The sequence below is a fragment of the Schistocerca cancellata genome, chromosome 1 (genome assembly GCF_023864275.1).
Source record: "Schistocerca cancellata isolate TAMUIC-IGC-003103 chromosome 1, iqSchCanc2.1, whole genome shotgun sequence".
In the NCBI taxonomy this organism is placed as follows: domain Eukaryota; kingdom Metazoa; phylum Arthropoda; class Insecta; order Orthoptera; family Acrididae; genus Schistocerca; species Schistocerca cancellata.
The window spans coordinates 619,548,443-619,562,860 of NC_064626.1; the positions used below are offsets into that span (position 1 = coordinate 619,548,443).

The following is a 14,418-nucleotide window of genomic DNA, read 5'->3' on the forward strand; positions in this document are numbered from 1 at the left end:
CTCACAGATAAGATTGCCCTTACGGCTTGTAAGCTCACATTTATTACAATAAATGACATTCCTGAAATGTTACCACTCTTATTATTACGTCAGATAGGTAATGCACGTATTAAGTTCGTCGAATTCATGATTTGCTCTTCAAAGTAACATACCGTACTTATTGTTTAACACAAAATGACATTAAAAATTTAAGTTATTCACGAGCAGCTAGTTGAGCATATGTATGAACTTCAAATGACACGGCAAACCGTCTCGTTCTGCATATGGATTCAAACTCAGGACATGCAGACTAAGCAAAGACTTCGTGACTGACGGAAACTAACAGTCATTCCTGACTAGGCATACAGAGAGGGATATACTTCGATTTTAGACAGTATCAGTTAGCAAATATCAACTTTTAAATTACATAACGTAAACATTTTTAACGGACGCCAATTCCTACCCAGCATCTATTGTCCTTGTTAATGAACTACGAGACATGTTAAAAATTGCTTCTTCACAAGTAACGTACTTAAAATGCCGTGAGGTACAGCTTTGTGTTGGACTGGGATTCGAACCCAGAACCTAATCGGATTGTTATCGAAGCACAATCAACTGTGACATATCGGATTTTCTCGGTAGTAGCTAGATGATATAACTGAAATGACGAACAAAACATTAATTTATTCCTTCCCAGGATTCCAACCTGGCACCTATCGCTGTTATATTCTAGACAAAACGAACGTTAAATATGGGTTTGCTACACCAGCAGAGAAATGTGAGCATGTTTGAACTACAAATAATATTATGAAGAGTTCAGTGCTGACTGGGAATCGAACCGCACAAATGTCGTTGTTGGCTGCACTGCACACAAAGAGACGTCAGCTACCGAATTTTTCTCCACCAGCAGCTCGGAATAACATCCTTGAACTTACAGTGATCTCGCAAATAGTTCTGTGTATCACTAAGCACCAAAAACGTCAGATATCGTTAGTGTTGACAACGAATGAAAATACGTTAAAAATCTAAATTATTATCCACCAGCAGATAGGTGTTCTCATGCTAGAGCTTGATAATACATAATGAAAAACTTAGCGCAAGGCCAGGATTCGAACCCATTCATGTGAAGTATGTGGAGAAGTTACGGAATCTGCAGTTTTGAACAAACAACAAATTTTAGTCGGGCTGAAGGGATCGAATTCCGCGTTAAGGGCTGTCTGAGTTGCATTCCCAGTTCAGAACCAATTTTATCGACATACAGAAGCTCAAATGAAAGACCGAATAAGTGTCCTGTGACCATACATAGCGTTTGTTTTGTCTCTAGAAATAAATAACTAGTGAAAGAAAGATTACTGCTGATAGAGTTCCTATGTGACGCGACTACTGACTTTATTGTGGTTCAACCTAACGTCTACTTGCTGGAGAAGGAATATCATGTTTAACGTGAATTTCAGATCTGAATGCCATTATACTTGGCGTAACCAAAAGAGAGTAGAATTTGTCTCTCCTTATCAGAAATAATAAGCAGAAGTTGGAATCGAACGCAGACCAAAAGTATATGAACCTACACTCCTGGAAATTGAAATAAGAACACCGTGAATTCATTGTCCCAGGAAGGGGAAACTTTATTGACACATTCCTGGGGTCAGATACATCACATGATCACACTGACAGAACCACAGGCACATAGACACAGGCAACAGAGCATGCACAATGTTGGCACTAGTGCGGTGTATATCCACCTTTCGCAGCAATGCAGGCTGATATTCTCCCATGGAGACGATCGTAGAGATGCTGGATGTTGTCCTGTGGAACGGCTTGCCATGCCATTTCCACCTGGCGCCTCAGTTGGACCAGCGTTCGTGCTGGACGTGCAGACCGCGTGAGACGACGCTTCATCCAGTCCCAAACATGCTCAATGGGGGACAGATCCGGAGATCTTGCTGGCCAGGGTAGTTGACTTACACCTTCTAGAGCACGTTGGGTGGCACGGGATACATGCGGACGTGCATTGTCCTGTTGGAACAGTAAGTTCCCTTGCCGGTCTAGGAATGGTAGAACGATGGGTTCGATGACGGTTTGGATGTACCGTGCACTATTCAGTGTCCCCTCGACCATCACCAGTGGTGTACGGCCAGTGTAGGAGATCGCTCCCCACACCATGATGCCGGGTGTTGGCCCTGTGTGCCTCGGTCGTATGCAGTCCTGATTGTGGCGCTCACCTGCACGGCGCCAAACACGCATACGACCATCATTGGCACCAAGGCAGAAGCGACTCTCATCGCTGAAGACGACACGTCTCCATTCGTCCCTCCATTCACGCCTGTCGCGGCACCACTGGAGGCGGGCTGCACGATGTTGGGGCGTGAGCGGAAGACGGCCTAACGGTGTGCGGGACCATAGCCCAGCTTCATGGAGACGTTTGCGAATGGTCCTCGCCGATACCCAAGGAGCAACAGTGTCCCTAATTTGCTGGGAAGTGGCGGTGCGGTCCCCTACGGCACTGCGTAGGATCCCACGGTCTTGGCGTGCATCCGTGCGTCGCTGCGGTCCGGTCCCAGGTCGACGGGCACGTGCACCTTCCGCCGACCACTGGCGACAACATCGATGTACTGTGGAGACCTCACGCCCCACGTGTTGAGCAATTCGGCGGTACGTCCACCCGGCCTCCCGCATGCCCACTATACGCCCTCGCTCAAAGTCCGTCAACTGCACATACGGTTCACGTCCACGCTGTCGCGGCATGCTACCAGTGTTAAAGACTGCGATGGAGCTCCGTATGCCACGGCAAACTGGCTGACACTGACGGCGGCGGTGCACAAATTCTGCGCAGCTAGCGCCATTCGACGGCCAACACCGCGGTTCCTGGTGTGTCCGCTGTGCCGTGCGTGTGATCATTGCTTGTACAGCCCTCTCGCAGTGTCCGGAGCAAGTATGGTGGGTCTGACACACCGGTGTCAATGTGTTCTTTTTTCCATTTCCAGGAGTGTATCTTCAATCCAATAGACCATCAAATCCTCTTCTCTGTGACTCATCTTTCTATCATAACAACATTGCACCAGACTGGATGAGAGTTCTGACACACAGGCTCCCTGTAGTGTTTTGCAGCATGTTCAGTACATTCATTTCCTTCGTCAACCGAATCGCCATGAACTAGCTGCCTCGGCTACCCAGAGCATACATTCGACTCTATTTTGTAATCACCGGAATAAAATCACGTAACTGCCAGCTACACAGAACTGCCAACAGTGTAGGATGCAGAAATTTAAATAGGAAGTGTTCCTTTCCATTTGTGCTACTCTATTGTGGTATCTGTTTTTTGAAAACGTCGTGCAGTGCAAAAGAAAAGCTGTAACCGACTGTCTCTCAGAAGTTATCAGTCTAATGGAACTTTGAACATAATTCCCTTCACTTCTCACCCCAAAATATTCTCATGTGGAAAAAGGGCTAACTTCTGCGACATTTTGTTCTTTTCAGGATTAATAGACGGCCAGGCGGTAGATGCATCTCGAAACTTTTGTTTTATGTATGGGGAGGGCGCATCGTGCCAAAATATGTCAGAAATGTATTTTCTACACTAACTGTCGTGTGGTAGTGGCACTTTATTCTTCATCAAACCTTGTTTGACATCTTTAATTCAGAACAAGTTTTTTACATGCACGTAATCAATAAACCGCATGTGTATTGTCAAACTGTTATAGATAATATCAGAGAATTCACATATACCGTTGATGATTAATTTATCTCTCATGTTTACTATTGTTGTAACAACACTAAAAGAAACCTTACGAAAATTATGCACTGTATTATAAGAAATGAAATAAAACTGTCCACGATAACCTTACGACGAAACTCTGTTTCAATAAAACTGAGAATCTGTACACAAGCGTGCCTCTATCGGCACGAATGAGTAAAATACTATTCACTTGGATTTCGATTGGGTCTGTGTTTGATTGGTATGCCGTGTCATACTCAATTGGTATGCAAATGTGGCATTTAATAGATAAAGTTTTGTATCCCTAGAAACCAAAAATTTGCTTGTTAGCAGCGGAAAGTGGCGTTACCTGTTGGGCAGTATTGTAAGTTTTTCACCATTGCACTATGAGCCGAAAGTATTTTCTTGCGATTTCCTTATCGATGTTTGATCGGACTGCTTGTATCTCTTTCACAGAAGGGATAAAAACGTTACAGTCAGCAATACTGGAACAGCAAACAATAACAGACCCTTTTCACAGGTCAGCACGTTACCACAGAGCTAGAGAAGATGCATGTGTCTTCTCATTCCTTTACGAGGCCAATAAAAGCTAGAACTCGAAAACCGCTATTTAAAGGACGAGATTAGTTGCGATTTTCACGTGCAACTACTTTCCTGGGCTGAAAACCGTAAATGTACGGACTTTTGTTACACCTCAAGCGATAATAACTCAGATTATTCAATGGAAATGACAGGAAAAATCAAGTGAACTTTGAGGCTTAACTCCGTGCACACCAGGAAGTAACTCGTCGATCACAGAGTTGTCAAACATACCTTGCCTTGTTGCCAAATCGCATTACATTACCAGCAGGAAGACCACGAACTGATGTGATCCTACAGCGGGCTGGGAAGTGACCATAGCTGGATTCTCAAAGACGCGGCTGCTATGACCTGGGAAACATAGTCTGACTGATTCACATTTCTGTAACTATTTTTAGGGACTGGAGCGTAGTTACTAATAATACTCAGAATTGACTGAAAATTAAGCTTCATAAATTAGTAACTCTCATAATTGTTTTCATATTTCGTAAGTGTACTCAAAACTAAGAACCTCATTGATGGACGTTTTCGTGCCTCGCCGATAGTCGATCAGAACAAACAAAAATACAAAACGAATCTGTGTGTGTATGTGTGTGTGTGTGTGTGTGTGTGTGTGTGTATGTGTGTGTGTGTGTGTAAGGGAGAGAGAGAGGGAGAGAGAGAGGGAGAGAGAGAGAGAGAGACATAAAAATAAAAAGAAAGAGAGAGAGTAAAATATTGTTGTAAAGAAATTGAATCATGGTATGTAAAGAAATCTTCATTGAATTGACACTTTCCACATCATTACGAAATGTCGTATTCATAATCTATGGAACAAGTACTAATCTAATCATATCATATTGCTGATTAGCCACGAAGAGCCCAACCTACATAGGTAGGAATGATCATCGAAATAAAATAAGAGAAATCAGAGATCGAACAGAAAGATTTAGGTGTTCGTTTTTCCCGTGCGCTGCTACGGAGTGAATTGTAGAAGTGCCACAGTCTACAATGTTGCCAGATCGAGCATATTGCTGGACACAGAATTCTTAGGGGATCACGACTGTATTGTCCACTTTACGAGAACGACTCGGCGCTCAATTTTTTTTGTCTAAGACTGTATCTACAATACATATTGCACTCTGAAGACCCAGAGTAATTTACAAAAGAAAATTATTTTATGAGAGTAACGTTAACTATATAATTCGAAGTATTCATAGTATTGTATATGTGTATGTAAATGTCTTCCAATGCCCACTCAAGGAAGACAGTGATACCAAGTCTAGCATCAATATTACAAATACGCCTCAGTTTTTGGATGAACTCAGACTTAGGTTGATAATCATTTTGAATATTTAGCAGTACTGTACCCATTGGTGTTAAACTCGTTTTCAACCAATGACTGCCACATCTACAGGAACACTACCTGTGATACCTTTTAGACAAAATACTTACGCAGTGCTATCAGAAGAAAAGATCAACCTGACAAAAAATGTGGGAAGTTTGATTAATAACCTTTGTAGCTGGATAAAAAGCTTTTCCTGTTTCAGATATCTGTGAACGTTGCTGCATAAGACGATTTACGAAGAAACTAAATTCCTTCAGCTACGCTAATGTTTAAATAAATCGTCTTAACAGCACTAAATCGTGGTTTGTGAATTGTTTACTGGCTGTACTCTGCCGCATTTCGCTGGTTGTAGGGCAAAAAGCTTACTGACAAATTTCACAGAAGGAAGAGGGGGACGAAATGTCTCCCACTGGAAGATCATGTTGTTTTATTTACATGATTTCAACATCAGCTAAAACGAACAGTGAGGTTGTCAGCATGCTACATCATACTGCTGTCAATATGCTGTAGCACTGTACAGGGCCTGTAATGATAAAGGGCCCGTTATGTCAGGCATATTGCATACAGAAGAGAAGAGAGAGCACCACTAAATTCTACAATCTGTATGCATTGCATACACACAGAAATTACTGTTACAGTGTACTAATGGAGCCCAATGAGTGAATTGCATATTTTTCGGTGAGAAAGAGCACTGGCAAACAGTCTTCGCTACATTACATTCACAACTTGAAACAGGTCACGTCGACCAAACATTTGGAATAACTGACAGCGACGTATATCGAAAGGCAGTAAGATCAGTTGGCTTTTGGTTTGTCAGTATTCGCCAGCCATTTATAGGCGCAAGTAAATGAAGAAAGTCAGCACATTTTTGTTATCAAGCGACGTCTTCATCAATTACTTTAGTTTTAATGTAATCTACGAGTTTTGCTGATGTTTGATATTAACATGAAAAGGATTCTGTAGACAGGGAAAGAGCCTTTTCTTGGTCAACAAATTCTACAATGATAAAAAGGAATTAAATAATCTTCAAGCACATGTGTTGCAGCAGCGGTATGAAGAAAATGATAGTAATTATCTACATCTACATTTATACTCCACAAGCCGCCCAACGGCGTGTGGCGGAGGGCACTTAACATGCCACTGTCATTACCTCCCTTTTCTGTTCCAGTCGCGTATGGTTCGCGGGAAGAACGAGTGTCTGAAAGCCTCCGTGCGCGCACGAATCTCTCTAATTTTACATTCGTGATCTCCTCGGGAGGTATAAGTAGGGGGAAGCAATATATTCGATACCTCATCCAGAAACGCACCCTCTCGGAACCTGGCGAGCAAGCTACACCGCGATGCAGAGCGCCTCTCTTGCAGAGTCTGCCACCTGAGTTTGCTAAACATCTCCGTAACGTTATCACGGATATCAAATAACCCTGTGACGAAACGCGCCGCTCTTCTTTGGATCCTCTCTATCTCCTTCGTCAACCCGATCTGATACGGATCCCACACTGATGAGCAATACTCAAGTATAGGTCGAACGAGTGTTTTGTAAGCCACCTCCTTTGTTGATGGACTACATTTTCTAAGGACTTTCCCAATGAATCTCAACCTGGTACCAGCCTTACCAACAATTAATTTTATATGATCATTCCACTTCAAATCGTTCCGCACGCATACTCACAGATATTTTACAGAAGTAACTGTTACCAGTGTTTGTTCCGCTATCATATAATCATACAATAAAGGATCCTTCTTTCTATGTATTCGCAATACATTACATTTGTCTATGTTAAGGGTCAGTTGCCACTCCCTGCACCAAGTGCCTATCCGCTGCAGATCTTCCTGCATTTCACTACAATTTTGTAATGCTGCAACTTCTCTGTACACTACAGCATCATCCGCGAAAAGCCGCATGGAACTTCAGACACTATCTACTAGGTCATTTCCGGCTGCTGTGGCCGTGCAGTTCTAGGCGCGTCAGTCTGGAACCGCGAGACCGCTACGGTCGCAGGTTCGAATCCTGCCTCGGGCATGGATGTGTGTGATGTCCTCAGGTTAGTTAGATTTAAGTAGTTCAAAGTTCTAGGGGACTGATGACCTCAGCTGTTAAGTCCCATAGTGCTCAGAGCCATTTGAACCATTTTACTAGGTCATTTATATATATTGTGAAAAGCAATGGCCCCATAACACTCCCCTATGGCACGCCAGAGGTTACTTTAACGTCTGTAGACGTCTCTCCATTGATACCAATGTGGTGTCACCGCCAGACACCACAATTGCTAGGTGGTAGCCTTTAAATCGTTCGCGGTCCGTTAGTATACGTCGGACCCGCGTGTCGCCACTAACAGTGATTGCAGACCGAGCGCCGCCACACGGCAGGTCTAGAGAGACTTCCTAGCACTCGCCCCAGTTAGCCGACTTTGCTAGCGATGGTTCACTGACAAATTACGCTCTCATTTGCCGTGACGATAGTTAGCATAGCCTTCAGCTACGTCATTTGCTACGACCTAGCAAGGCGCCATTACCAGTCACTATTGATACTGTAAAACATGTACCGTCAAGAGCGATGTTCACCAATGATGGATTAAAGTTAAGTATTCCAGAAGCTACGTACCTTTTTTGCTAGTCTCAATTCCTTGTCCTGTTCCAGACCTCACGCCACCCTGCGTGAGCTTAAACGCGTGCCTTTCGGCTTCTCATAGTGTGTTGGCTGTCTTGCCAATCCACAACAAACAACATGCTGTGTTCTGTTTGCTAAAAACTCTTCAATCCAGCCACACAGTTGGTCTGATATTCCGTAGGCTCTTACTTTGTTTATAAGGTGACAGTGCGGAACTTATAACGATATGTTTACGTAATGTGTATACATAAACATACAGTTATAAATGTCCCCGTTCGTAGTCTCTAATTATAACAATATGTTACTTTTGTGCTGTAACATATAGCTATAATCAGCGGTGGAAACATATTTGCGAACGCCGACCGTGTGCGGCTGTTTCTTGTTGGATCGTCTGATCAGTCGGAAGTTGCATTGCAGAGGAGAGTAAATGCCTATTCAAAATATAATTATTTTGGATAGCTCAACATGAATTTCCTAAGGGACCGTAGTTTATCATGCATTTACCAGTAGAATATGGCGCGGAGAAAATATTTCGCCGCATGCAACTTCCGTCCGAACTCGACGAAAGAATTCGTGACTGTGAACTCTCTATTTGGCAGAAACATATAGAAAATTAAATAATTTCATGAAGAAGTGAGATATAGATTCTATAGTAAATGAATAGTCCATACACCAGTTCCATTTAACTCTGAATTTATGGCAAGTAATAGACAAACTTACACTGCAATGACGGATTTAACATGGATGCCGTTTTGACTGGCACTTCTCTTAATGAAAACAATTCCTTTGACGTTTTCACATACACGTCGCACAATAAATCTACTGCTAGGCACTTTTAGTATTACACATTTACTTTACACTAGAACAATATTAATTTTAACAATAATAATACGGCGGCAAGACATGCGCGTCCGACACAAGTTACAGGAGACAAGAGAAGAATGAGTAACTGTTCATCGAGAATATCTCGTACCTCCAAAAAAAAAAGTGTAAAAGTGTTCTTCTTCTGTCCGTTTTTCGCCCCGCGGTTTTCAAAGTCAATAACTCACTGCATCTCTGACGGCGCTTCGACAATAAACAAGTTACGTCACAGGTCGTTGACCTTTTACATTCTCGCAACATTATTTGCTAACTGTAGCTGTTGCCGAGCGACTGCTCGATTAGTGAATGATTTAAAATGATAAGACAATCACATAATGTTACAAACTGTATCGAACGCCTTCCGGAAGTCAAGGAAAACAGCGTCTACCTGGGAGCCTTTATCTAATATTTTCTGGGTCTCATGAACAAATAAAGCGAGTTGGGTCTCACACGATCGCTGTTTCCGGAATCCATGTTTATTCCTACAGAGTAGATTCTGGGTTTCCAAAAATGACTTGATACTCGAGCAAAAAACATGTTCTAAAATTCTACAACAGATCGACGTCAGAGATATAGGTCTATAGTTTTCGCATCTGCTCGACGACCCTTCTTGAAGACCGGGACTACCTGTGCTCTTTTCCAATCTTTTGGAACCTTCCGTTCCTCTAGAGACGTGCGGTACACGAATGTTAGAAGGGGGGCAAGTTCTTTCGCTTACTCTGTGTAGAATCGAATTGGTATCCCGTCAGGTCCAGTGGACTTTCCTCTGTTGAGTGATTCCAGTTGCTTTTCTATTCCTTGGACACTTATTTCGATGTCAGCCATTTTTTCGTTTGTGCGAGGATTTAGAGAAGGAACTGCTGTGCGGTCTTCCTCTGTGAAACAGCTTTGGAAAAAGGTGTTTAGTATTTCAGCTTTACTCGTGTCATCCTCTGTTTCAATGCCATCATCATCCCGGAGTGTCTGGATATGCTGTTTCGAGCCACTAACTGATTTAACGTAAGACCAGAACTTCCTAGGATTTTCTGTCAAGTCGGTACATAGAATTTTACTTTCGAATTCGCTGACCGCTTCACGCATAGCACTCATTACGCTAACTTTGACATCGTTTAGCTTCTGTTTGTCTGAGAGGTTTTGGCTGCGTTTAAACTTGGGGTGAAGCTCTCTTTGCTTTTGCAGTAGTTTCCTAACTTTGTTGTTGAACCACGGTGGGTTTTTCGCGTCCCTCACAGTTTTACTCGGCACGTACCTGTCTAAAACGCATTTTACGATTGCCTTGAACTTTTTCCATAAACACTCAACATTGTCAGTGTCGGAACAGAAATTTTCGTTTTGACCAGTTAGGTAGTCTAAAATCTGCCTTCTATTACTCTTGCTAAACAGATAAACCTTCCTCCCTTTTTTTATATTCCTATTAACTTCCATATTCAGGGATGCTGAAACGGCCTTATGATCACTGATTCCCTGTTCTGCACTTACAAAGTCGAAAAGTTCGGGTCTGTTTGTTATCAGTAGGTCCAAGATGTTATCTCCACGAGTCGGTTCTCTGTTTAATTGGTTCAAATGGCTCTGAGCACTATGGGACTTAACATCTATGGTCATCAGTCCCCTAGAACGTAGAACTACTTAAACCTAACTAACCTAAGGACAGCACACAACACCCACCCATCACGAGGCAGAGAAAATCCCTGACCCCGCCGGGAATCGAACCCGGGAACCCGGGCGTGGGAAGCGAGAACGCTACCGCACGACCACGAGATGCGGGCCTCTGTTTAATTGCTCGAGGTAATTTTCGGATAGTGCACTCAGTATAATGTCACTCGATGACGGTAATAACTGAATTATCTGGTAACTTCACACTTCACAGTGGACTTTCTCGAACTATGAAATTTGCTGAATTAGTGAAAATTTCAAAATTGCTTCACATCGAGGCTATGATGCCTAGAAGAGTCTTTAGATCCTGCTGACATGAGAGTAGCATAATCTCCGCATCAGAATCTTGCTTCTACTTAACCATTAAATAGACTTGCATTTATTTCCACAGTGACTAATTTTGTAAGCTAAGCACATCATCCTTTACAGCACACTCCTGAGGCTGGCAAATGTAACCACAATGGTCTGGTGGAACGAACTATCACAGGTGCAACGCGTGTGCTCAGACATTTACTTTTAAGAGGCACAAACAGATTTCCTTTACCTCTGGTAACCTCAAAAGAATAACGTTATAATCCAGAATCCGCATTAAACATCACGTTCCTTCATTACCAACTGGACAGATTCGGCTTACGTAGGGAAATGACATAGGCAGAAGTCACGGTAAACAAAACTAATGTCGCCAGTAAACTTACTTACATTAGAAAATTTTATTTTATTTGATGAACCGATAGCCATTTAAAGGAACAGGGCTCTTATTTTATTTGTACTTGATTGAACTAGAGACGCTGAAAAATTTGGTGCTGTACTGTGATTCTTTCGAGGATCTGACTATCTCGGGACAGTATAGTTCAATCATTTCGTTCCTTTTCCCAAGAGTGCAGTCTTCTCTAGGTCTTCTCAAAAAGTAAGTATGTGGGTCCGAATCCTTATCCAGTGCAAAAATATTCATAATATCATTTCAAGCCCTATCGTGTGAACACGGGCCTGGTAGTGAAAATTAACGTGCATTTTTAAGGTCTGTTCATGTGTTGTCAACAATCGCAATAGGTGTCGTTATTTCTGGTCATACACACACACATCTTACTGTTGGTGAGTAAGCAATGGATACTTAAGCTGTATTCGTGGTTGATAAAGAAGGACGGTATGTGTGAAGTTCGATTGTCGCTCAGGCACAAAAATTTGTATCCTTATTTTAGACTGAGACACGTAGCAGATGTAAAGGGAAACCGATACGTAACATTTGATTTTACTTAGTTAACAATCCGATTATGTGTTGGGTTCGTATCTCCGTCACAGAAGTTCGCATCATGCACTTCATCTTTAAGTGCATGCACACTTTGGTATTTGTGAGTGGAGGTGTATCAGACATCTTTCATGGTCAGTTAACAGGGACGAAAGGGTCTTGATAGGAGTTCCAGTTTATTACAAAAACTGTCGTCCTTTATTTTCAAGTTCAGATTTCGTTACTGATATTGGCGAAAATTTCGGTAGTTCACGCCTCTTCGTGGCTAGTCAGCAATATGATATGATTAGATTTGATTAGATTAGTACTTGTTCCATAGATTATGAATACGACATTTCGTAATGATGTGGAAAGTGTCATTTTAATGAAAGATTTCTTTACATACAATGATTCAATTTCTTTACAACAATATTTTACTCCCTCTTTCTCTTTCTTTTTTATTTTTATCTCTCTTTCTCTCTCTCTCTCTCTCTCCCTCACACACACAAACACACACACACACACATTCTTTTTGTATTTTTATTTGTTTGTTGTGCTTGACTATCGGCGAGGCACGAAAACGTCCATCAATAAGTTTATTAGTTTTGAGTACACTTACGAAATATGAAAACAATTATGAGAGTTACTAATTTATGAAGCATAATTTTCAGTCAGTTCTGAGTATTATTAGTAACTACGCTCCAGTCCCTAAAACTAGTTACAGAAATGTGAATCAGGCAGACTACGTTTTCCAGCTCGTAGCAGCCGCGTCTTTGAGAATCCAGCTGTGGTCACTTCCCAGCGCACTGTAGGATCACATCGGTTCGTGGTCTTCCTGCTGGTAATGTAACTGAGATTTGGCAACAAGGCAAGGTATGTTTGGCAACTCTGTGATCGACGAGTTACTTCCTGGTGTGCACGGAATTGAGCCTCAAAGTTCACTTGATTTTTCCTGTCATCTCCATTGAATAATCTGAGTTATTATCGCTTGAGGTGTAACAAGATTGTAAATTTACGGTTTTCTGCCCAGGAAAGTCGTTGCACGTGAAAATCGCAACTAATCTCGTCCTTTAAATAGCGGTTTACGAGTTCTAGCTTTTATTGGCCTCGTAAAAGGATGTGAAGACACATGAATTTTCCCTAGTTCAGTGGTAACGTGCTGACCTGTGAAAAGCGTCTGTTATAGTTTTCTGTTCCAGTCTTGCTGACTAACGTTTTTATCCCTTCTGTGAAAGAGATACAAGTAGTCAGATCAAACATCGATAACGAAATCGCAAGAAAATACTTTCGGCTCATAGTGCAATGGTGAGAAACTTACAATGCTGCCCAACAGGTTACGCCACTTTCCGCTGCTAACAAGCAAATTTTTGGTTTCTAGGGATACAAAACTTTATCTATTAAATGCCACATTTGCATACCAATTGAGTATGACCCGGCATACCAATCAAACAGAGACCCAATCGAAATCCAAGTGAATAGTATTTTACTCATTCGTGCGGATAGAGGCACACTTGTGAACAGATTCTCAGTTTTATTGAAACAGAGTTTCGTCGTAAGGTTATCGTGGGCAGTTTTATTTCATTTCTTATAATACAGTGCATAATTTTCGTAAGGTTTCTTTTAGTGTTGTTACAACAATAGTAAACATGAGAGAGAAATTAATCATCAACGATATAAGCGAATTCTCTGATGTTATATATAACAGTTTGACAATGCACAAGCTGTTTATTGATTACGTACATGTAAAAAACTTGTTCTGAATTAAAGCTGTCAAACAAGGTTTGATGAAGAATAAAGTGCCACTACCACACGACAGTTAGTGTAGAAAATACATTTCTGACATATTTTGGCACGATGCGCTCTCCCCATACATGAAACAAAAGTTTCGAGATGCATCTACTGCCTGGCCGTCTATTAAACCAGAAAAGAACAAAATGTCGCAGAAGTTAGCCTTTTTTCCACATGAGAATATTTTGGGGTGAGAAGTGAAGGGAATTATGTTCAAAGTTCCATTAGACTGATAACTTCTGAGAGACAGACGGTTACAGCTTTTCTTTTGCACTGCACGACGTTTTCAACAAACAGATAGCACAACAGAGTAGCTCAAATGGAAACGAACACTTACTATTTAAATTTCTGCATCCTACACTGTTGGCAGTTCTGTGTAGCTGGCAGTTACGTGATTTTATTTCGGCGATTACAAAATAGTGTCGAATGTATGCACTGGGTAGCCGAGCAGCTAGTTCATGGCGATTCGGTCGACCAAGTAAATGAATGTACTGAACATGCTGCAAACCGCTACAGGGAGTCTGTGTGTCAGAATTCTCATCCAGTCTGGCGCAATGTTGTTATGATAAAAAGATTAGTCACAGAGAAGAGGATTTGGTGGTCTATTGGATTGATGATCGGTTCATATACTTATGGTCTGGGTTCGATTCCAACTTCTGCTGATGATTTTTGATAAGGAGAGA

At 41.9% G+C, this 14,418-nt stretch overlaps 1 protein-coding gene across 2 annotated transcripts in view; it reads left to right on the forward strand.

The window, feature by feature from the left end:
• LOC126183106 (uncharacterized) overlaps positions 1-14,418 on the forward strand; it is a 237,077-nt gene that overhangs the window by 131,460 nt on the left and 91,199 nt on the right. The window contains exon 1 of one of the 2 annotated variants that reach the window (XM_049924908.1): positions 12,802-12,820. The exons of the other annotated variant lie outside the window; for it this stretch is intronic. The gene's annotated coding sequence lies outside the window, so the exon portion shown is untranslated. Of the gene's footprint in view, positions 1-12,801; positions 12,821-14,418 lie in introns of those variants that run through there. 2 annotated transcript variants of the gene reach the window in all.